Source organism: Pyxicephalus adspersus, chromosome W (assembly GCF_032062135.1).
Source record: "Pyxicephalus adspersus chromosome W, UCB_Pads_2.0, whole genome shotgun sequence".
In the NCBI taxonomy this organism is placed as follows: domain Eukaryota; kingdom Metazoa; phylum Chordata; class Amphibia; order Anura; family Pyxicephalidae; genus Pyxicephalus; species Pyxicephalus adspersus.
In genome coordinates this window covers 788928-810939 of record NC_092870.1, presented here as the reverse complement: position 1 = coordinate 810939, position 22012 = coordinate 788928, and the positions used below count along the sequence as shown (strand labels likewise).

Here is a 22012-nt window from a genome sequence, read left to right as displayed (position 1 = left end):
CAGATGATGAAACTCGATGATGGTATTTAATACTTGTGCACCAAAGCCAATACGTCCAAGCAGCCAGAACGTAGTCTGAGAAGGAGACAGATTAATGGAGCTTTCTCTGTACCGAGACCAAGTGCAGATTTCTGTGACTGAATGATGTCAGATCAGAGTAGGGAAGGGATGGAGCTGTATCCCTATGAACATCCGGAGCCAATAAGTCATCCTGCTCCTGTAGCTATGGCAACCAGAGGCGGATACCTCCCCCCCCCCAACCCCCCCCCCCCCCGCCTTCCCCATCTCTAGCCTTTGCTCGCTGCTTCCCCCCCCTCTCAACCATGTAGAAGATAGCTGGTTCCCTTTTGCTGGAGTGGCCTGGAAGAAAAAATCAGAGGTGCACCCCCAATAGACCGTTTCCCAGTGCCATCTCCAGCTGGGTCAATGCCAGGGTTTGGGTCACCCAGCAGGTGAGCAGGTAAGGTTGGGATAATTTCCTGCATTGATGTGACATACCTGGAGGGGTCAAGAGGGACAGGCTGTTCCCATCTGTGTCTGTACGTCTTCCCCCTCACCCATCTACATGGACCTCCCTATATTGAATTCATTTGGCCCATTGTTATTCCTCCTGTAGTCCATTTCTGTTTAATTGTATCACTACAATGTATATGTGTAGGTCTGGGCACCCATCCCCCCACTGAGGCCTCTCCATTGTTCTCCTCATCGCCTTTATCCACGCTGCACTTTACATATCCCAAACAGCCTGCCTACCCCCCTTTACTCTGTCTGTAATTTCAGCAAAGATGATGTAATTGTACATTAATGGGGAACGCTAATAATAAATGCCATCGTCTCCTCCGCCTAATTAAACCATAGCTAGGGGTAAGGGGGGTTATGCCCACTGCCCTAGCCTTTGTCCATGGAAAAGCCTGGTTGGTCCAGCTTTCTGGCTGTCAAAGGGTTACAGGAGGCCGAGATTGTGCATCTATTAATCCCAATAGAGTTTGTAGGCCTCCTTTTAGGTCCCATGTCTGTCTAGGAGGTGTTGTTGTTGCAGATACAAAAAAAGCTTCCTTGATTTATAGACATTTCTATGGAATGTGTTACCATAGCTTCTGCTGGGCTTAATTACCCCTGTTGTCTAAAAGTTACACCCCCCCCCCCCCTCAAGCACATACTTAACCCCTTGAGCTCTATAATGACCCTTTAATGGAGGTTGCTGGCTAGGGCTCCATTGTCCACAAAGGTTCTGAGGCCTTGTAGATCCAAGCTAAGCCCAGGGGCCTTCAGATGATAGCAGAGGGAGGGTGTGCTAGCTGATGGGTGCAGGTAGAAGAACCAAGGCTAAAGCCATGAGGGCAAGCAGCGATGGTACCCAATCTGCAACCCCATTGGTACTTATTGGCCTAGCAGCCAGTGGTGGGATTGTTGCTTGGTAAAGGGTCTGTAATGGCAGTAGCCATCTTGTGTAACATATCCTTAGTCTACCATCTTCTGTAGCATGTCAAAAGTTTCTGTCCATCTCCACCATTGTGCCAATGATCTCCTGTAGTGCTACTTATATTGAATATTATGTATGGCCCTTTGGGATCATTTGAGCCCTCCCTATATATAGTAAGTTCATCACCACTGATATACAAACTTGTCTAATGTCTGTTTCAGCTTGTGAGCCTCCACCATCAACCTCTTGATGAAGGTTCATACTCAAGGCTGTCCATAGATGATTAGGCAATCCAACCGCCATTCTGGCATTACTAAGCAATGTAATATGAGGACCTACCTAAAATTTGTATCCAATCAGGGACATAGCTGATGGAATTTTAAAAGAATATTGTTCAAGCAGATTCTTATCCTGGTTATTATTGGCCAACTTAAGTCTTTAGATTGATCTTTAGGTCCTTATGATAACCCTTGGATCCTAGATCCAGGCTGTACACAGACTTCGACCCTCTCTCCATCCCCTGGATCTAAGGACAGCTTGAAAAATTATACTGAGTATATGTTAGTTTGCAGCAGGTACTAATAAAATACCTAAAACCAACTTCATTCAAATTGGTGAATCACCAGGCAGCTTCTTATTCAGGGAATACAATGGTAAAATGTTCCCTTATCTCCTGGTTGCAATCCCCAATATTTTGTATTCTACATTATAAAATATTGACTGGGTCAGTGTAGCTCCATTCTCTGGCAGGTTCATGAAACTTGCCTACAGAATGAACGGTCGGTGTTTAGTTGAGCTGGCCTTAAACCAGAACTCTAGGATGATCTAACAGTCACAAATCATTAATACAGCATTAAATGTATCAGCAGCATGAGCAGCAACATTTGACTTTAGCCTCTTGCAGTCCCTGTACAGCAGAGCTTAGAGGGGTTGGAAGAAGCAGCACAGCTGCAGTCAGATGTGTTGCATTGCACACATCATGCTGATAGGAGGAGAGGTGACAGAGTGTCAGAGAGATAAGCTCATCAGTGTGCTACTTCTCCTTTCACTCACACAGGATGGGGGTAGAGGTAAGAGTGAAACTGTGGTAGAGAAAGGTCATGTCCCTCTCCAAGGAAACCTACAAATCATGGTGAAAATGTTAACAGTACCTCAAGCAAGAGACACAGCATAGTCAGTACCCCACTAGGGAGCAGAGCTGGGGGTAAAATTGATCCATATAGTAGCAAAAAAATAACCATAATAGTATTTTATGTTATACCTACTTTTTTTAGAACTACAAACCTCAGCAGGACTAGTAAACACAAGTACATCCTTTGCCAATTCTGCACTTAACTGACTGATTCAATCTGAATGCTAATTGATCGGTCAGAAGTCCCACACACGGTTCATGATATGATAATAGTTCATCTATGAAGTATTTTTTTTACTCGTGACAACCTACACCCATAGCTGACAGGGCAAAAGTGGAAATGTTTTTCAAGCAGCTTGAATTTTTACTTTGTTTAGGGCTGGGGCCCACCCAAAGCCCTGTGACCCTCCAGTGCCATGACATAGCCAGGGGAGTTACACCACTATTTATTACAACATTTCCATAGCACTGACATCTTCCATAGGGCTTCACAGTCCATAGTCATGTCACCTGTTTATCAGAGGAGCTGACAATCTAATATTCCAACTATAGTCATATATCAATAATAGGATCTGGAGAGAAGAAAATTCACCTACTAGTATGCCTTTGATATGTAAGAAGAAAACCCAAAGAGAGCATTCTTTTTGCATATCAAAGCACAGCTTGCTCCAGAAGTTAATGAATGTCTAGGTTCCATATTTTTGCTTTGTTCTTTTACTTTTTACTTTACTTTTTTTTACTGTTTGTGATTAACTCACATTGAGGATTTTGTACAGTAGCTGACACCAAGCTGCCTAATATTATGTTGAGACAAACATCTGTCCTAATTGCATGTATTAAAATAATGTACCTGTTCCCAATTCCATACAAATTCAACGTAAAAGCAAACTTACAGTCCCTATCTCGTATGTAACTTACTGGACTTACTGTATTAGTCATTGATATTTAAAAATGTTAGCTCTGCTGTCTTTAGTCTCTTGTCAGCTATCTGAGCATTGCTCTGTAAAGTTAGCAGTGTATGCTCTCGTCTCTCCTCCCCTTCAAACCCTCAGTGTGTAAATATGTGGGGGGTGGGTACTGTGCAATGCAAAATATTTTGATTGGATTTCAGTGTTGACTCTCCTACTCTTATCCTACAAAAAATGGCTTGGAGGACAGTCCTGGGCAGTCCAGGTAAAAAAAAAAAAATAATAGATAAATATTTTATGTAGGTATTTATTTAGCACCAACATATTCCACAGTGCCTGGGTTGCAATTTGGATCTGGAACCATAGTGCTGCAATCACTGGCCACCCTTCATTATTTAGCTAAACACACCCTTTTATAAGCTGACATAGAATATTTTGATAGTGTCCCATATAGTCCATATACGTATGTCCACTTTCTAATTAGTAGATGGTTTTGCTGTTGGACCATGCCCAAATCAGAATTCCAATAAATAGCAAAGAGAATTAATGCCTTCAGAAATATCTGGGCCCCATACTACATAAACTTTTCGGAAACCTCTCCTCTGTATGTGAACGTATTGCAAAAGTTAAGCTCTTTTGATCATAGAAGTACCTCATGTCCCCTCTGAAATCAGCTCAGGTCACCAGTGTTGCCAGTAGGTATCCTTCATCCACCATTTGCCCATTACTTACTCAGCCTGCGTTCTGCATCATATTTCTTTTTCTTTTCTTTTTTTGTTAACATTTTTTATTTAAAACTTTTAAGAGGGTACAGAAAGAAAACAGGGAAGAGGAAACATGAATACTTAAACAACAAGATAAAACAAAATAAATGTACAAACTTTACATCTGTAAATGTAATATTCCAAACCAGTTACTACAGTCTTGGTATAAAAGTCCAAAAATGAACCAGCATGTAAAAGTACTCGGGAACACGTAGATAAAAAGAAAAGCAGGGGGGGGGGGGGGGGTAAGAAGGTAATGGGGGGGAAGGTTCCTAAAATAGGAGGGTTGCTCTTATAGGGAATCTGTATTGGCATAGCCATCAAAAGCCAACTAAACGGGGATTGCTTAAAGAGTGGGCCAGATAGGGCACCAAAGTTTTAAATGAGAGAAAAGTAGTTATGGTACTCGTTGGATGTCATGAACTGCGACCAATAATACCATGTATTGGCCACCTTCCTGCAAGTGCCTCGTATGGAGGATGTTAGGTCTTCCATGCGGTGAATCTCATTGACTTTACGTAGCCATGAACAGATTGTAGGTGGATTAGGGTTCTGCCAGCAGGTGGCTATGCAGGAAATAGCGGCCATGATAAGGTGCCTGACAACTGAACTTTTATATGCCTTCTGTGAAAATAAGTTGTGTTGTAAAAAGAAAAAAGACGGGTCATTTGGGATATCTTTTTGCTGAACTATGGATTAGACAGTGACCCAGAAATTCCTCAGGGGGCACCTTGGTCTGGCACCTCCAGCAGCCGTCTGATACAGCTGGGAAGATGTGGTGTAATTTCTCTGGGGTGCGGTACCACCATGAGACCACCTTGTAACAAGTTTTGTGGTATCTGCTAGCAATGGACGCCTTATGGGTCCAGTACAGGATGCGTTCCTTTTGTTTCATAAACAGCGGTAGATCCAGATCAATCTCCTATGACCTAAAAAATGTGGGTGTGTAGTCGGGCGCTGGGGTCTGTAAGAGCCTGTAAACAACAGATAAAGCGTGTCTGACGCCACCCTCCCCTATGCATAATTGTTCAAAGGGTGGAAGGGGTCTGCAATAAAGTAGAGCCGAGGGTAGACATAAAGTGGGAGATCTGCAAGGCCTAAAAATCTATTTGGAACTCCCCCAAACCATCTCTTAACTCTTCTGGACCAGCCCATCTGCCCGACCTAATAAAATGCAGTGCTCTACCAGAAGAAAGCAACTCTTTGAACATTCTGTCTTCCAGTCCAGGGGGGGTGGATGGATTGCCCAAAACAGGAAAGAGAGGTGATGGAGAGGGCGAGAGGTGTAAACGGGGGAAAGTCCGTACAGCCAACTCCCATGAGTATTCCAGCGTGGGATGAGATTTAATTTCTGGGAGAGCCGATATTGGCAACCATGGGAGGAGGTTTAAAGGTGTTTGGCAAAAAGTTTGTCCGAGTGATATCCATTGTTTAGATCCCTCATTTTGACACCAATCCAGTACGCGTGTCAAATGGGCCGATAAATAATAATTTAACATGTTTGGGATCCCTAGCCCCCCTTCCAGTTTGGGTCTCGAGCAAAGATCTGCAAAATCTTGAAGCTTTATTTCGCCAAATATAGCGAAAAAGTTTAGAAATGAGAGTTTCTAAAAAAGGACCCAGGAACTTTAATGGGCAGTGTTTGAAAGAGGTTGAAATTGAGGGAGGATGTTTATTTTTATAACATTAATGCGTCCTAGCCAGGAAAAGGTCGGTTTGTCCCATCTTTCTAAGTCACTATTCACAGTGGAAAGCAAGAGGAGATAGTTCCGTTCATATATCTCAGAAAGTGTTTGGGGGATTTTCGTGCCTGAATATGTAATTGAATGGGGTTTCCAGCTTAAAGCAAATGATTGTTTAAGGTGGGAGCATAGGGCATTTGGGAGCGTTATATCTAAGGCTGCTGATTTGGAGTAATTCATTTTGAAATTTGACAGGGAGCTAAATTTATTCAGGGTTTTTTATGATGTTAGGCAAGGAGATAATATTGTTGGTTATGGGAAACAACAGGGAAGAGAGTGGAAGAGTCAGACAGGTAGGAAGCAACCTAAGAGAGAGCAGTGTCCAAGAGAGGTCATTGGCCGCCTTAGTAAGTATTTGGTTGGAATGTGCGGCTCGAAAGCTAGACTAGAGAGGGTCAAAGAGAGAGTTAGCCTTCAGTCTAAGTAATCAGTCAGTCTTTTATAGACAAGGCACTCAAGAAGCTTGGAAACATATGGCAGGAGAGAGATAGGACGGTAGCTAAAAGGTAGGGAGGGGTCTAGTGTCTCAGCTCCACAGGGCAAAGTAGTGGACTCACTGTGTCACCAACCCAGTGGGTGGAGACGTGCACCGGGCGCAGGGTCTAAGCAGTAGCTTGGTCTTCTCCCGAGCCTCTAGAGGTGAGGTTGTTGTGCCGCGAGCTACTGCCAGGTTGCGGCCCTCGTGCACCCCAAGGCAGGTGACTGCTAACTACCAGGAACCAAAACGTAGAGCCAGAGCGAAATCCAAAAGAGTAGCCAAACGAGCCAAAGGTTAGGGCCAGCAGCAAACAAGGGTTGTCAGGAAACAAGCCAAAGGTCAGGACAGACAGCAAACAAGAGTCGTCAGAAAACAAGCTGGGGTCAGTACACATATAACACAGGAACTGTACACAGAAACTGAAGCAGTAGAAACCTGGGAGTAGAACCACAAGGAACTCCCTGTCCAGGTTACTTCCTGTTTCCAGGCCACTTCCTTAAAAAGGGGATGTCATGTGATGAGTGTAGGTCATGTAAGCTGCAGACACCAACCCCACCAGTAGGGGGAGTGTTGGTGATGAGATAGCCTCAGGTGTTGTTCACATGCCTGCCAGCAGAGGGAGTGCGTCTGCGGAACACCCTAGTTCTCTGAGGCAAGGGAGCAGCTTACCGAGAATCACATGACCTGGACCAGGAAGTGTGCAGAGAGTTGGATCCAGAAGCAGAGATGGTGCTGGCAGCAGGGGTCTGCAAGGTGGCTGACACTAAAGGGGTTACAGATCCCCTGATCCTGTGGGGATCTGTGACATCTAGTGAGGGTTTCTTCAAGATAGGGAGAATAATGGCATGTTTGGAGGGTTAGATACTAGTAGAAAGGGTGTCAAGGAAAAATGTATCTATTTCTTAAGGAAACGTCAGCTGTTAGGTTAATATTACATAGTTACATAGTAGGTTAGGTTGAAAAAAGACATAAGTCCATCAAGTTCAACCACTAGGGAAATAAACATATTCCAGATATAAAAACCCTTTAAGACATAGTTGTTCCAGAGGAAGGCAAAAAAACCCTGGTACAATTTGCTTTAACAGGGGAAAAAATTTATTTCTGATTCTATGAGTCAATCGGATGTTCCCTGGATCAACAGTCACTGTTATTTTTACTTTAAAGCCTTAATACCCAGTTATATTCTGTGCTTCTAGAAAAACATCCAGCTTTTTCCTAAAGCAATCTATAGTAGTTGCTGAAATTACTTCCTGAGGGAGCCGAACCTTACAGTGATGAATCCCTTCCTTATCCAAAGCTTAAACTTCTTTTCCTCCAGACGCAAAGAGTGCCCTCTTGTTCTTTGTATCAATCTCAAAGTGGATAATGGGGAAGAGAGTTCCCTATATGGACCATTTATATATTTATACAGGGTGATCAATACCCCCTTAAACATCTATTCTCAAGGAAGAATAGATTCAGTTCAGCTAAGCTCTCCTCATACCTGAGCTCCTCCATTCCTTTTATTAATTTAGTTGCCCTTCTCTGCACTCTCCCCAATTCCACAATGTCCTTTTTGTGAACTGGTGCCCAAAACTGGAACGCATATTCCAATTGTGGTCTGACCAATGCAAGAAAGTACTTTGCTAGCTTTAGATATTGCAGCTTGGCATTGCATGTTGTTATTAACTCTACGATCTACCAGAACCCCCAGATCCTTTTCTATTTCTGACTCCCCCAAATGTATTCCCCCTAGACAGTATGAAGCATGCATGTTGTTAAATGTCATTTGCCACTTGGCTGCCCAATCAAACAGTACATCCAGGTCTGCTTGTAGATTATAGACATCCTGTATGGACATAATTCCATAACATAGTTTGATGTCATCTGCAAACACAGAAATGGTACTTTTAATCCCAAACTCTATATCATTTATAAAGAAGTTAAACAGTAAAGGTCCCAACACTGAACCCTGGGGTACACCACTAATAACCTTAGACCATTCAGAGTATGAATCATTAATTACAAATCTCTGGATGTGATCTTTAAGCCAGTTCTCTATCCATTTACAGATTGACTTTACTAAACCTATCGACCCTAACTTGCATATTAACCGTCTGTGGGGTACAGTGTCAAATGCTTTAGCAAAGTCCAAGTACACTATATCAACTGCTATTCCACTGTCTACCTGTTTACTTACTTCCTCACTTCTGTCTTTCTTGAAGCCATGCTGACTATTATTTTATAGCATAAACTCCTCTATGTGGTTCTTTATCAAACTCTCTAGGACCTTTCCAACTATGGTCGTTAAACTAACGGGTCTAAAGTTACCTGGTAATGACTTTGCTCTCTTTTTGAAGATAGGAACCACATTGGCCTTACGCCAATCCATCGGTACCTTGCCAGTGACTAAAGAATCTCTAAAATATAGAAATAATGGCTTTGAAATAACCTAGCTCAACACTTTGAGGACACGTGGATGTAATCCATCAGGTCCTGGTGCTTTGTCAGCCTTCATTTTTCCCAGCTGTTTCTCTATCATATCAATTCTGAGCCATTATGACTCATTTAAGGCAGTGACATTGCTATTATGAATTTGGACTTGAGCTCTGCCATTTTCCTTTGTGTACACAGAGCTAAAAAAAAGTGTTTAGTAAATCTGCCTTGTCTTTATCCCCAGTTACCAACCCAGCGACATCCTTTAAGGGGCCTACATGCTCAGATCTGATCTTTCAGGGGTTTGCCTTACTTGCCTTTGCAAACTGTCTTTCATTTTGAAGTTTTACACATTTTATCTCCTTTTTACATATTTTGTTATATTCTTTATAGGTTTCAAATGATGAAGGTGATCCTTCATTTTTATATTTTCGGAATGCCCTTTTCTTGTTCCTTATGGCTTTTTTAACATCAGCTGTGAGCCACATGGGTTTTAATTTTAGCCTCCTAAACTTATTACCCATCGGAATATGTTTTTCAGTGTGCTTTTGTAGAACAGAGTTGAAACATTCCCATTTCTGTTCTGTGTTCTTTGAGGACAATATTGTCTCCCAGTCCAAGTCACAGAAAGCCGCCCTTAATAATGGAAAATGTGCTCTCTTAAAATTAAATGTTTTTATCTTTCCTGTTTTTGCTTCCTGTGTACAGCTTACAATAAATGAAATCATATTATGGTCACTGCTACCCAGATTCTCTATAAACTGTACCCTAAAATAATCTTGTATTAGATTCACAAATTTCCTCCCTTTTGCTGTTCCTGTAGTACCATTACTCCAGTCAATGTCAGGGTTGTTGAAATGTCCCATGATTAAAACACTTCCACTTTTTGCTGCTTTTTCTATCTGTGCTAGTAGTTGATTTTCTATTTCTTCCTTAGCACTGGGGGGCCTATGGCAGTCTCCAATAATGAATTGTTTGTTATTCAACCCCACATTTAACTCCACTCATAATGCCTCAACCTCATCGCTTGTTCCATCCGCAATTTCCTCTTTCACATTCACTTTTAGATCACTTCTCACATACAGACAGACACCACCACCCTTTTGTTTGACTCTGTCTTTACGAAAGAGAGTATACCCAGGAATATTGACAGCCCAGTCATGCAAGAACAAAGCCAGGATTCAGCAATATCAACTATGTCAAAATCCTCCTCACTCTTTAATGCTTCCAACTCCCCTATCTTGTTTGCTAGACTAGCATTGGTGAACAGGCTCTTTAAACCATTGTTGCTTTTACCATCGCTGTTTACCAAATCACTTTGTTTTTTAGTACAATTAGTACTGCACAATCCAATGATTGTTTGTAACATGGGAAGCTCCTTACAGTTATCCATACCCTCCTCCCAACTATCCCCAATCCACCCTCCACTAGTGTCTGACCCCTGACTAACCTTTCTGCCACCTTATTTGACTGTTCCACCCCCTCCGTCCTAGTTTAAATACCCCTCCACCATTCCCCTAAATCTTTCCCCTAGCACAGCAGACCCCCTTTCATTTAGGTGCAAACCATCTCTGGCATACAGGTTGTACCCCAATGAAAAGTCAGCCCAGTGCTCTATGAACCCAAACCCTTCACTTTTGCACCAGGACTTAAGCCATGCATTTAGCTGCCTAAGCTCCCTCTGCCTTTCCTGTGTTGCGCATGGAACAGGCAATATTCCAGAGAACATAGCTTTGGAAGTCCTTTTCTTCTGCTTGAAACCTAGTTCCCTAAACTGATTTTTAAGGATCCTCCATCTTCCATCTAGATTGTCATTGGTCCAACATGGACCAAGACAGCTGGGTCCTGTCCAGCCCTTCCCAGTAGTTTGTCCACTCGGTCCACCACATGCCGAACCCTGGCACCAGGGAGACAGCAAACCATTCAGTTGAAGGGATGCGGGCGACAAACTATTCTATCCGTCCTCCTGATCATAGAATCCCCTATGACAACCAATTGTCTTTTCCTTCCTGCGTTTCCCTCCCCACCACTTCTAGATGTGCTGCTCTCCCAGCTGTTAGGGGTAGCAGTAACATCTAGAGTTGCCACCACTGGGTCTGCCACCTGCACATCTTCACATAACTTTGCAAACATGTTGGGGTGCTAAAACACAGGGCTGGCCTTCCTTTTCTGGGTGCCCCCACCACTCCCTCTAGTTACATTAACCCAACCCCCTCATGTTCATCCTGACTAACCTCTCTACCCTCCACATCTAAGCCAATAACTGCCTGCTCAGTGCGCTTCTCCAGCTCTCCATTGCGAGATACCAGAAAGGCGACTTGCACACATCTGTCACAGTGGTATTCACCTAGGAGCTGTTGCTCCATTTGTGCATACATGTGGCAGACTGTGCACTGAACCAAACTTTTCACCTTGCTACCACTCATTTTCCCAGTTACAATTTTTGTTTACAAGGAGTTATAAAAGGTAACTTACAGTTTGTGGTTACTATAAGGATTTAACTCCTTTTGTTTTCAAACTGTTTTTTCCAACTCCAATTACAATTACGATTGTAAGAGAACAGACACAGACACCAGTTGATCTATAGAGTTGCTGTTCTGATTTATTTAGAGAAAATGGTGTTATTTATACAAAATTCAGTAGGTGGTACAGAAAAATATTTAACAATGTCCTAAACAATGCATGGCCTTGTTATGCAGGCTATCACCTCTCAGTTTATTAGTCATTGTTTCTGATTTATACTTTGGTTAATAGACACACAAAAGAAATTTAATGAGATTTACTGGACAATCACCCCTCACAATGCAGTCAGCCTTCCTGATATTTCTCATTGATGATTCTGATACAAAATTGAGGCTACAAACAAGATGGAGACAGAGACTAGATCCTTCTCAAAATGTTTCTTCTCATACCCCCCCCCCCCTTTTGGTCATTCTACTGACCAAACAGACAACTAGACATGGCATCTGTACTGTTGAGAACACCATGCCCAGGGCAAAACCATTCATCATTTGTAGGTCAGAGACCAGCAGGAAATCTTGTACATAACTCGAGTCTTTTTCTGTGATGTATATTTTCCAATGCCAAAGAAAAAAAGCCTAAATATGACTTAACCTCCTGAGCGTTACACTGAGGTCTAGATTTCTGTACCAAAAGTGATCCACTGTTTTTCATGAAATTTTTTTTTAAATTGTAGACCTGTGGATGGGAAAAATCTCGGGGTTAACCATCCTTGCAATTTTTTTGTGCCCGAACGAAGGTCGGGCTTAACGGCAAGGTGGTTAACAGAGAGTGAAAAAATAAGATTGTATGGATTGGTTTGAGCTAGGCCCAAAATATTCCCCTTAACCAGTTATCAGCATTTAACCAGGATAACCCTGATACATCCCGATCATACTGTTAGGTTATCTGGACCATGTGTTTATACCACATATTGTCTAAGTATAGAGTATTCTGGGCCAATCTCATCCCAGCCCCACACCACTAGAAAACAACACATATACATATATACACGTTTCATGCTTGATTCGCTAAATCACTTTCTTGCAGTAAGAGACGTGTTTCCAGGCGAGTCTGCTGTTGTTTATCAGATGCAAGTGTTGACCTTGGTAGGGACCATCCAACCTGGGTTCCAAATTTCACCTGGTGTTTCTTTTTATCAAGACCTTATTTCCTAGTTTAACCCCCCTAGCTATCTAATTCTGTTAGTTTTTTTATGCAAAAAGTGATACAATTTTTTGCATAGAAATTTGTTGTTTATATTGTGGGCCTGTAATTCTTAGGATTAACTCCTAACTGATAATTATATTTATTTATTATATTATAATTATAAATTATAATATAATAAATAATTATTAATTATAATTATAAAAAATAATAAAATAATTGACCACAACAATGTAATTTATCCCCCCAAAAAAAAACAAATTTATCAAAAAATTTTTACTGAATTTTGTCCAAACAAGGCTGCAATATTATTGATAAATAATAATATAAATTAAATGCAGATTATAAAAAAAAAAATATTTACATTACTAGTACACATCCCGGCTGTGGTAGATTTTGAAGCAAGGTGCTGCACAAAGTCCAACATCACAGTCAGGACAGTGGAACCTGGTTTCTTTGCATTTCTTCCTTCCGCTGTCATCCTTGTAAGTGCTGCCTTTCTCTGGGTTGGTGGGATGTATTCAGTGAAGTGGCGACCAGTCAGGCCTTCTGGGTTGACAACAGTGGAAGTACGACGTCCAGGTCTATTCATAGCCACTGATGGTGTTTGGTGGTTCTTGACTATGGATTCGGAAACTTGCAAAATGAAGTCTGAATGATTCACAGGCCTCTGACAATTTTTTCTGTACAGAATGTATGCATTCCATAGGCACTGCTCAACAAGATGCCTGAAAATCTTCTTGTAGTACTTCCTTTGCAGTTTCCTCATTGCTGGGTGGAATGTCATGGCTTGGTCAGCTCTGTCGACACCTCCCATGGTGTTGATGTAGTCAATCACCACGCCATCTCAGGGCCATCATCTTGCCTTTGTGCCAGGCAACAATTTCTCCTGTCTTCAGCTTTCCTTTTGCAAACATTGATGGCAGGTTGCGCCGGCTAGCCCTAATGGTTCCATACGCATCTGTTCTGTGTTGCAGAAGGAACTCATAAAGCTCAGGAGAGGTGTAGAAATTGTCAGTTGTGACACAATAGCCCTGATCTAGCAATGGCTCTATGAGAGACAGCACTGAAGATGTTGCCAATCCATAATGGCTGTATCTGGGGTTGAACTGTTTCCCTTTTCCAGTGTAAAGTACTGTATTCCATATGTAGCCAGATGAGGATTCGCACAGCATATACGTTTTCATGCCAAATCAGGCCCTATTTGAGGCAATGTATTGCACCCAGCTGAGCCTCCCCTTGTAAGTCATTAGACTTTCGTCAATACTGATGTCTCTGTCTGGCACATAGGTCTTTGGGAAATTGTTTAGAATCATTTGGGAAACTTCCCAAATTTTCTTCAGTTTTGGTGCAGGATTGGTAGCATCATCAAATTCTTCATTGTTTGTGAAGTGCAGGTACTTCATGATGAGGAAAAATCAGTATTCTGGCATGACTGTGCCAAAGAATGGAGTAGCAAGCATTTTGTTCTTGGACCAGTACCACTTCTGCACGGGTTTGCACACAACTCCCTGCAGGTTCGCCCAAAAACAGCCAAATGTCATCCTTGTTCACACGTTCCTAGTTTCTGTTTCTTGCAAACCTCAAGTGTGGAGCACCTAACTGTTCTCCAGCCTACCTGCATAAAACAAAATAAAAAAGGTATTTTAGGATATGTTCTTTTATAGTGTGGTGAAGGTTGCAAGTAATATGTTAGCAAACGCAGAGCAGCATACATAATTGCATTAAAAAAATCATTTCGAAAAAAATGTAAAAAATTTTAAAAAGTTAGCAAACACAGATTAGCATACATGTTTGCATAAAAAGAAAAACTTAGCAAAAAATTTTAAAAAGTTAGCAAACAGAGCAGCATACATGTTTGCAAAAAAATTTCAAAAAGTTAGCAAATACAGAGCAGCGTACATGTTTTCAAAAAAATTTCAAAAAGTTAGCTAACACAGAGCAGCATACATGTTTGCATAAAAAAAAAATAGCAAAAAATTTCAAAAAGTTAGCGAACACAGAGCAGCAGCATACAAGTTGCATAAAAAAAAAATTAGCAAAAAATTTCAAAAAGTTAGCAAACACAGAGCGACTTACCTGTTTGTCTCCGCAACACTTTTTTCGATAACTTCATCGCTCAAAAACAACTTCAGGTATGCCAGGGGGGCGTCGCATTCAGCCTCAATTTTCATCCCAGGTGCGCCGGTAAATGGAAATCTTGGCTGTGCTGCCTGGTCTGCATCAAGGTCAATAGGGCACCATGTGCGCATAGCACTGACCTCAGGTCCAGAATCGTCGCTCAGTTCACTTTTGCTGTCTGATGACAAATTTCCTGGTGAATCACTATCGCTCGATTCCACTAGGGACTCCAAATCGTTATCGCTGCTTTCAAGTTCCTCCAAAACAGCACTTGCGCTGGCGACATGCCTTTTGGATGCCATGTGGTGAAGTCTCCAGTAATCAGTCAGGGATGTTGAAGGTCAAAGACAAAGTGATCAAATGATACACTAAGGAAGTGTTTTAAAAGTCATCAAAAGTTCAACAAAAGGTCAGATCAAGGTCAGAGCTAATAGTGGGCAAAATGTAAATCAGGGCACTGGGCAATGATGTTTGGTGCACTAAAATATGTATTTGTACATTTATTATGTGTTTTTGGGTGTTTTTTATTGTAAAAACTATTTTAAGCAGATTACATTGTAAATTTCCCGCTCGGCTACACCCCTAGAATCCATCACGCCACTCGCATCACCCCGAAGATGTCACATCCTCCCGGGTGATGCGAGTGGCGATGTCCCGCCCTGCCCCACCCCCTGGATCCACCAATGGCTGCTGCTCGCATCACCAGATGGATGCGAGCATCACATCTTTCGGGTGATGCGAGAAGCAATAGTAAATTAGTGATAGATTAGTGGTGCGAGAAGCAATAGTAAAGTACACGGTAATCTGCTTTTAAATTTCCCGCCCGCCAACGACCCCTAATGCAAAAACACCCCGGCATCAGATGATACCATTTAGTCTTTCCACTACTTTAAGGATGATATGGTGTGTGGATGACTTGTGTAAAATTTAAGGCACTCATTATTTATGATAGGACTTCCCCAATAAAGTGGGATCCTTGTTCTAACCTATTACCTTAGGTCCCGAAAGCTGCAGACAAAGTAATTTCCTTGCTGCTGTTTTAGCAGTAACTTTAGCTACTGGCCAGGCCTCAGGCTATCCAGAAAATATGTCCACACATACAAGCATATATTCAAATGTTTCACTCTTGGAAGCTCTATACAATCTACTCAAGGTATTTGGAAGGGGTACTCTGGTCTAGGTGTGTCTACTAGTTATTTTGACTACATGGTCAGGATTATGGCATGAACAGGTAAAGCAGAAAACAGTGTACCTCGCAGCAAAGGGTCTAAATCCAGGAGCTATCCAGTTCTTCCTTACTGTGGCAGACATTGCCTTCTTACCTGTGATCCCATGAGAGAGATGAGCTATCATAGGCTACAATGATCGGGGCAAGCAATGGATCTGACTACGTCGCCAGACATTTTTATTGTCTTTCTTCACCCCCAGCTCCATCCATTTTTTCTTTTCCTCTTCTGAGGCCTGTTCTTGTAATTTTGCTAGGACTTCCAGGTTCACAGGCCCTTTATTACCTAAGGTGTCTGATAACATGGTTCTTACAGGTACTATTGGCAAGAGAGCAGCTTCTTTGGCTTTCTCATCTGCCTTTGCATTACTTTGTGCTTCTGAAGTCTGAAGCTTTGTATGGGCTTGTACTTTTACAATGGCTACCTCAGAAGGAAGCTGTAGGGCTGCAAGAAGCTCTCCCACTAATTTGACATTCTTTTTTTTTTAAATTTATTTTTAAATATGACATCCAAGAAACCAATAACATACAATGAGAAAATAACAAAAATAAGAAGCCTTTGGTACATATATCAACTAAATAGGAATATACAAACATCAAAATATGTGAACATCACCTTTTTATGGCCTCAAAACTTGGGGGGACCAAGAAAAAATTGTGGAGAAAGGGAGGGAGAAGTAATGAGGAAGGGGGTGGGGGAGGTATAATACAAGTTTACTCAGAGAGATATAAGGGGGAGGGAAAAGGATGTAGTCTCAAGTAATACCTATAGTAACACACAGTATATTCTCCCATTTTGCATTATACATGTTATATACATGTTATACATGAATAATAGAGGTAAACTTATCGCTGGAAGGTAAGATATTCTGTGGACCAAGGCGGGGATACATACCTTTGCAGCTTTTAATAAATGGCGTAATAAAGAAGAACGATACTTTTTCCTGGACATGGTGGAGATGTGGAGCAGAGCCAGCTCTACGTCCGTAAGGTTTTTTATAGTATCTGCTACCCCTTTGCAAAAGGGCTGCAGGAGTGGGCAACTCCAAAATATATGTAATAACGTGCCCGGGGCCTTTTCGCAGCGCTAGCGAAGAGAGCTAGTATGAGGGTACATCTTAGCCAGAACAACTGGTGTTCTGTACCATCATGTAAATATTTTGTAATTTGTTTCCTGATACTGGTTACTAATAGAGGCCTTGTGGCCATAGTAGAATAGTTGCTCTCTCTGCTGTTCCGAAAAGGACTGTTGCAATTCCCTTTCACACCCGTCTATATACGTGGGTGTACGCAAAGAGTTTGTGATAATAACAATTGATAGGAGTAAGATAAGGTAACTCTCACCAGACCTTTTGCTGTACATGTCTGCTCCAACCCGTGAGTGACCTACTAAATTGTTGTGGGGCAGGTAGGGAACCTAGAAAGTATTTAAGCTGCATTGTTTTCCAGGGACCGAGATTGGGCACTGAATAGTCATTCTGCAACTGGACCTCTGATATCCATGCGCCTGAAGAGATGAATTGCCTAGCCCGGCTAATTCCCAACCATTGGGGATGTATAGAGCTCAACCTTAGAATCACGTAGAAAGTTAGCAATCACTCGAGGAGACTCCCCGATGAGTGGGTGCTCTAGCTTGGGCAAATGTGTCAGGTGGCGACCAAACTAGTAAGTGTATAGGTATGGCAGAGAGAGTGTCTTCTAGTTGGATCCAGCCTTTTCAATCTCTGTGTCTACACCAGTCTATTAGACAGGTTTAATGTACTGCAGCATGGTATAATACTGGGTCTGGGAAGGTAATGCCTTCTTGGAGCTTGGGCAATCTGAGGACCTTAAAACTAAGTCTAGGAGAGTCATTACCCCATACAAAGCGTATAAATTCAGAGCGGATCTTTAACCTACCTAGCGGTAACCCCGAAAGTGAAGGGGTAGAAAAAAGTTGCTACAAGTGGTAACCCCGAGTCACTCTCGGGGTTGGAACACCCAGGGAAGGTTAGTAAATAGAGCGCTTACCTGATCCGCCGGGGTCCCGCGCCGTCCAGCGCCGCGATCTCCGTCTTCTTTCTTCTTCCTGCTTCTGCATCCGATGAGTCACTGGGGGAGTTGCATTCAATATAAAATAACTGTATTGAATGCAATACATTGGATTTTAATGTGTAAAAGCAGTACATTGTTTTCAAGAACATGTATTTTACAGTATGTATAATGCTATGAGTATAATGTATATATATATATATTTTTTTTTAATTAAAATTTTTTTTTTTAAATATATAGATTTTTTAATTTATTCAATTTATTGTTTTTAAATGATTTTGTGTTTCAAACTTTATTATCCTCATACTATTATATTATACTGGGAAGCACGGTGGCTCAGGGGTTAGCACTCCAGCCTTTGCAGTGCTAGGTCCCAGGTTGGATCCCCAGCCGGGACATTATCTGCATGGAGTTTGCAGGTTCTCCCCGTGTCTGTGTGGGTTTCCTCCGGGTACTCCGGTTTCCTCCCACATCCCAAAAACATGCAATTAGGTTAATTGGCTTCTCCCTAACAATTGACCTTAGACTACATTAATCACATATGACTATGGTAGGGACATTAGATTGTGAGCTCCTTTGAGGGACAGTTAGTGACATGACTATGGACTTTGTACAGTGCTGTGTAATATAATGGCGCTATATGAATACTGTATAATAATAATAAAACTGTAAAATAAATTTTCATGAAAAACAAAGTACCGCTTTTAGACATATAAAACCGGAAAGAAATGAACTGCTAGGGAGGTTAATAGCAGCGAAGTGGGTATACGTATTGGTAAGGTTTGTAACAGGTACAGTAATCTAGGCATGACATTCATTTAAGAATGTTGCATCACCCGAACCATGAAAACCCATTTTGTCCCCATCTCTGCAGATCGTGTCTAATAACGTTAAGCAGCGGTAGAAAATTTACCATGGCTGTTCATGATAGATCAGATGGGATGAGGGTGCCCAGGTATTTTATGGCTCCTTTTGCCCATTTAAATGAAAAAGGGGGTGTTAGGTTGTAAAAAATTCAGATCAGATTTTTTTAATCAGATTTTTTTTAATTGATTTTAAAATTGGAAATTTGAGCATAATTTTGTAGTTCTTTCAATAGATTAGGGATAGACGTTACTGGGGAGTAGGGATGAGCAAGAAGGCCTCTGACAGTCTCTTGAAAATTTCCTTGAACTTCCGATGGGTCCTGCATGCCCCTATTAAATTTACATAGCTGCATAATTTGTTTACGCTATATAAATCCTGTTTATTAATAATAATTGCTAGCTGGCATCATGACCTGGATGAGATGTATTAGCAATGCCACCCATAAAGTTGCAGACAAGTAGCTCGGTGACATTAGGCAAAAGGATGGAGGACCAGAGACGGAGCGTGGGTAAGTGAGAGCAGTAGCAGTGTGTGGCCTCTGGTCAGCTATCGCCAGGGAGACCGCATTGGTAAATGCCATGGAGAGCTGGGTGTTGAAAGGATCTGCAGGTTTCTTGGCTCTATTCCTCTGTGATCTCTCACCATCCCAGTGTCCCTCAGTGCATCAGAACAGGCGCCCGGGAAGAATCACTGACGCATACACTCGTATGGTATCAAGCAATCTTCAGCTTTATTGTAACAAACATCTGGTTTATATAATAAAACAATATATGCTAGCGCATGCTCATTAGAGTACATAGATACTAGTTTATCTATTCTAGATCTGAAATTAATTGGCTACATATTTTCAGACACGTACAAAACACCTCATAATTCATAAATAATTGACTTTATCTGAGTTAGCAAAATTAACAAGGACACTCGTCTCGACAGAACATTAGATTTATAGAATCTAAACAACCTAGGAATACATTCATAACTAAGCTAGAATCTGAAACAAAATGGAGTGTGTCAGGAACAAAATGGAGTGTCTCAGACCCTTTCAGGTGTGGTGATCGTCAATGCCACTCAGAAGTGTATAATACATTTTTTGTGAATAGAGTACTGACAGGTAGTGTTGTTGTTCAAATTCGGGTCGTCTTAATGTTCAACCCGAATATGGCGGTTCAAATTCGGGTCGACCCGACCCAAATTTTGCTGCATTCGAGGCTGCGAATTTGGCCCTCCCAAAATGCCTAGGGACCTCCCCCATAATGCCTAGGGCCCTCCAGTAAGAGCAAGGATGCTCTCCTCCATCTTTGTTGTGGCAGGCAGCCGATTGGCTGTGTGTCACTGCATGCCACACAGACAGCCATTGGCCTATATAAGGCCAGGGCGTGCCTGCATTTACCACTCCTGACAGAGATTTGCTAGCATCACAACCTCTGTACTGCTTGGCTTGCTTTGTCAAAGTAAAAAAAAGTGCTTTACTTAGTTAGACTGTGTCACACACTGTGTGTTGGAGATGCGGAGCTACAAGCATTCCTTGAAGATGCTCACTTGTTTCAGTCATCTGACGAAGAGAGTCATTTCACAGGCTTTCCCCCCACTTACTTTTCAGCCCAACACTCTGAGCCAGACAGGCCAATTCAAATTGGCTCCAAAAGGCCGCTGCTTACTTTCGGCACATACAGGGAAACTGTCTCTTCTGATGATGATGATGATGTTCTTGATCCGACATGGGGTGAACAAGAAGATCATCAAAGGCAAGAAGAGGAGGAGGAGAAAGAAGAGGAGGAGGAGGTTGCAGAGTGCCCTCAAAGGGGGAGAGGGAGGAAGAGGGTAAAAGCTGCCCACACTCCGCAGTCTTCACGTACCAGTGAGGCAAGTCACAGTCATCCATTGTCGGAAGCTGTCACCACAGCTGTGCCTCAACAACCGTGGACCACCACCACGAGCACCAGCTCCAGAGCACCTTTCAGCCCAGTTCGATGTTTGCCCGTGTGGGCATTTTTTAGTGTCCATAGTGATGACAACACTATGGTCATCTGCAAACTGTGTGCTCAGCACTTGAAATGAGGCAAAAACCTAAACAAACTTGGAACAAGTTGCATGAGCACACATTTAAAAAGCCACCACCCGGTAACCTGGTAGGAACACCTGGTCAAAGCACAGAGCTCTGTGCTACCACCTCCGCCCAAGAAGCAAGCTCAAGCTGCTAGATCTTCCTCTGCTACTTTTCCTCCTTATGCCACCAAAGTTACCCGTGCTGCTGCCAGAAATTTGAGTGGGGCAAGTAGCTGAGCATTACCGTTTTCAAGCTCCACCAGCGGTGAGGAGGAGCTCCAACGCAGTTCGGCTGCTGTTTGTCGCATTGCTAGCAGTCAAGACCAGGCATCATTGCCATCCCCCACACCTTCTACCCCATCGTCCAATCTTTCTGTGGTTAGTATTAGCAGCATCCAACCTTCCATACCCCATCTGACTCCTCACCTAACTGTACATACAGAGTCCTTCCTACCCCACCCTCTCTCATTTTCACTTCATTTGAAGTCCACTCAGTCCTACTCTTTGGCCCCTTACCCCTCATTGTTGCTGTTGTCTACCGCCCCCCTGGTCCAGTATCACATCATAATTTTTGAATAACTTTGCATCCTGGCTCCCACACATTCTTTCCCATGACCTGCCCACCCTCATCCTTGGTGATTTTAATGTTGCAATGGATGAGCCCAACCTTCCCTCCCCAGCCAAACTGCTCTCCATTACCTCCTCATTTGGACTCACACAGCACATCAATGGCCCCACAAACATAGCAGGACACACTTTAGACCTGGTATTTTACAAACTCTGCAACCTCACCCTCCTTGACAACTCACCATTTCCCCTTTCTGATCATAACCTTATCACCTTCAAACTGCCTTGCGTCCCTAACCCCCTCCCTCTCCAAAATCACCTGCCCAGATGAAGCTGTCACCATGTTAAACCACTCTCTTTCCCTGGCTTTGGATAATGTTGCTCCTGCCACCTTCCGCTACCCCCGCCCTGCCAACCTCCGACCCTGGCACACCAATCACTCCAAACAGCTACAAAAGACTGTTCATGCAGCTGAGTGCAAGTGGAGGAAATCTGGCCTCAGCACTGACTTCATGGACTACAAAGCCAAGCTTCAAAGCTTTAACACAGAGCTCACTGTCACCAAGCAAAATTATTTCTCCACAGTCATTTCCTCTCAAGCTTCCAACCCACGCAACTTCTTCTCTA

The 22012-nt window shown here is 42.5% G+C and overlaps 1 protein-coding gene across 2 annotated transcripts in view; it reads left to right on the top strand.

Annotated features, from left to right (window-relative positions):
- The first annotated feature begins 322 nt into the window (after positions 1 to 322).
- The window catches only part of LOC140342854 (probable G-protein coupled receptor 173), a 119784-nt gene continuing 98094 nt past the window's right edge, over positions 323 to 22012 (top strand). For both annotated transcript variants that reach the window (XM_072429223.1, XM_072429222.1), the window contains exon 1: positions 323 to 460. The gene's annotated coding sequence lies outside the window, so the exon portion shown is untranslated. The remainder of the gene's footprint in view (positions 461 to 22012) is intronic.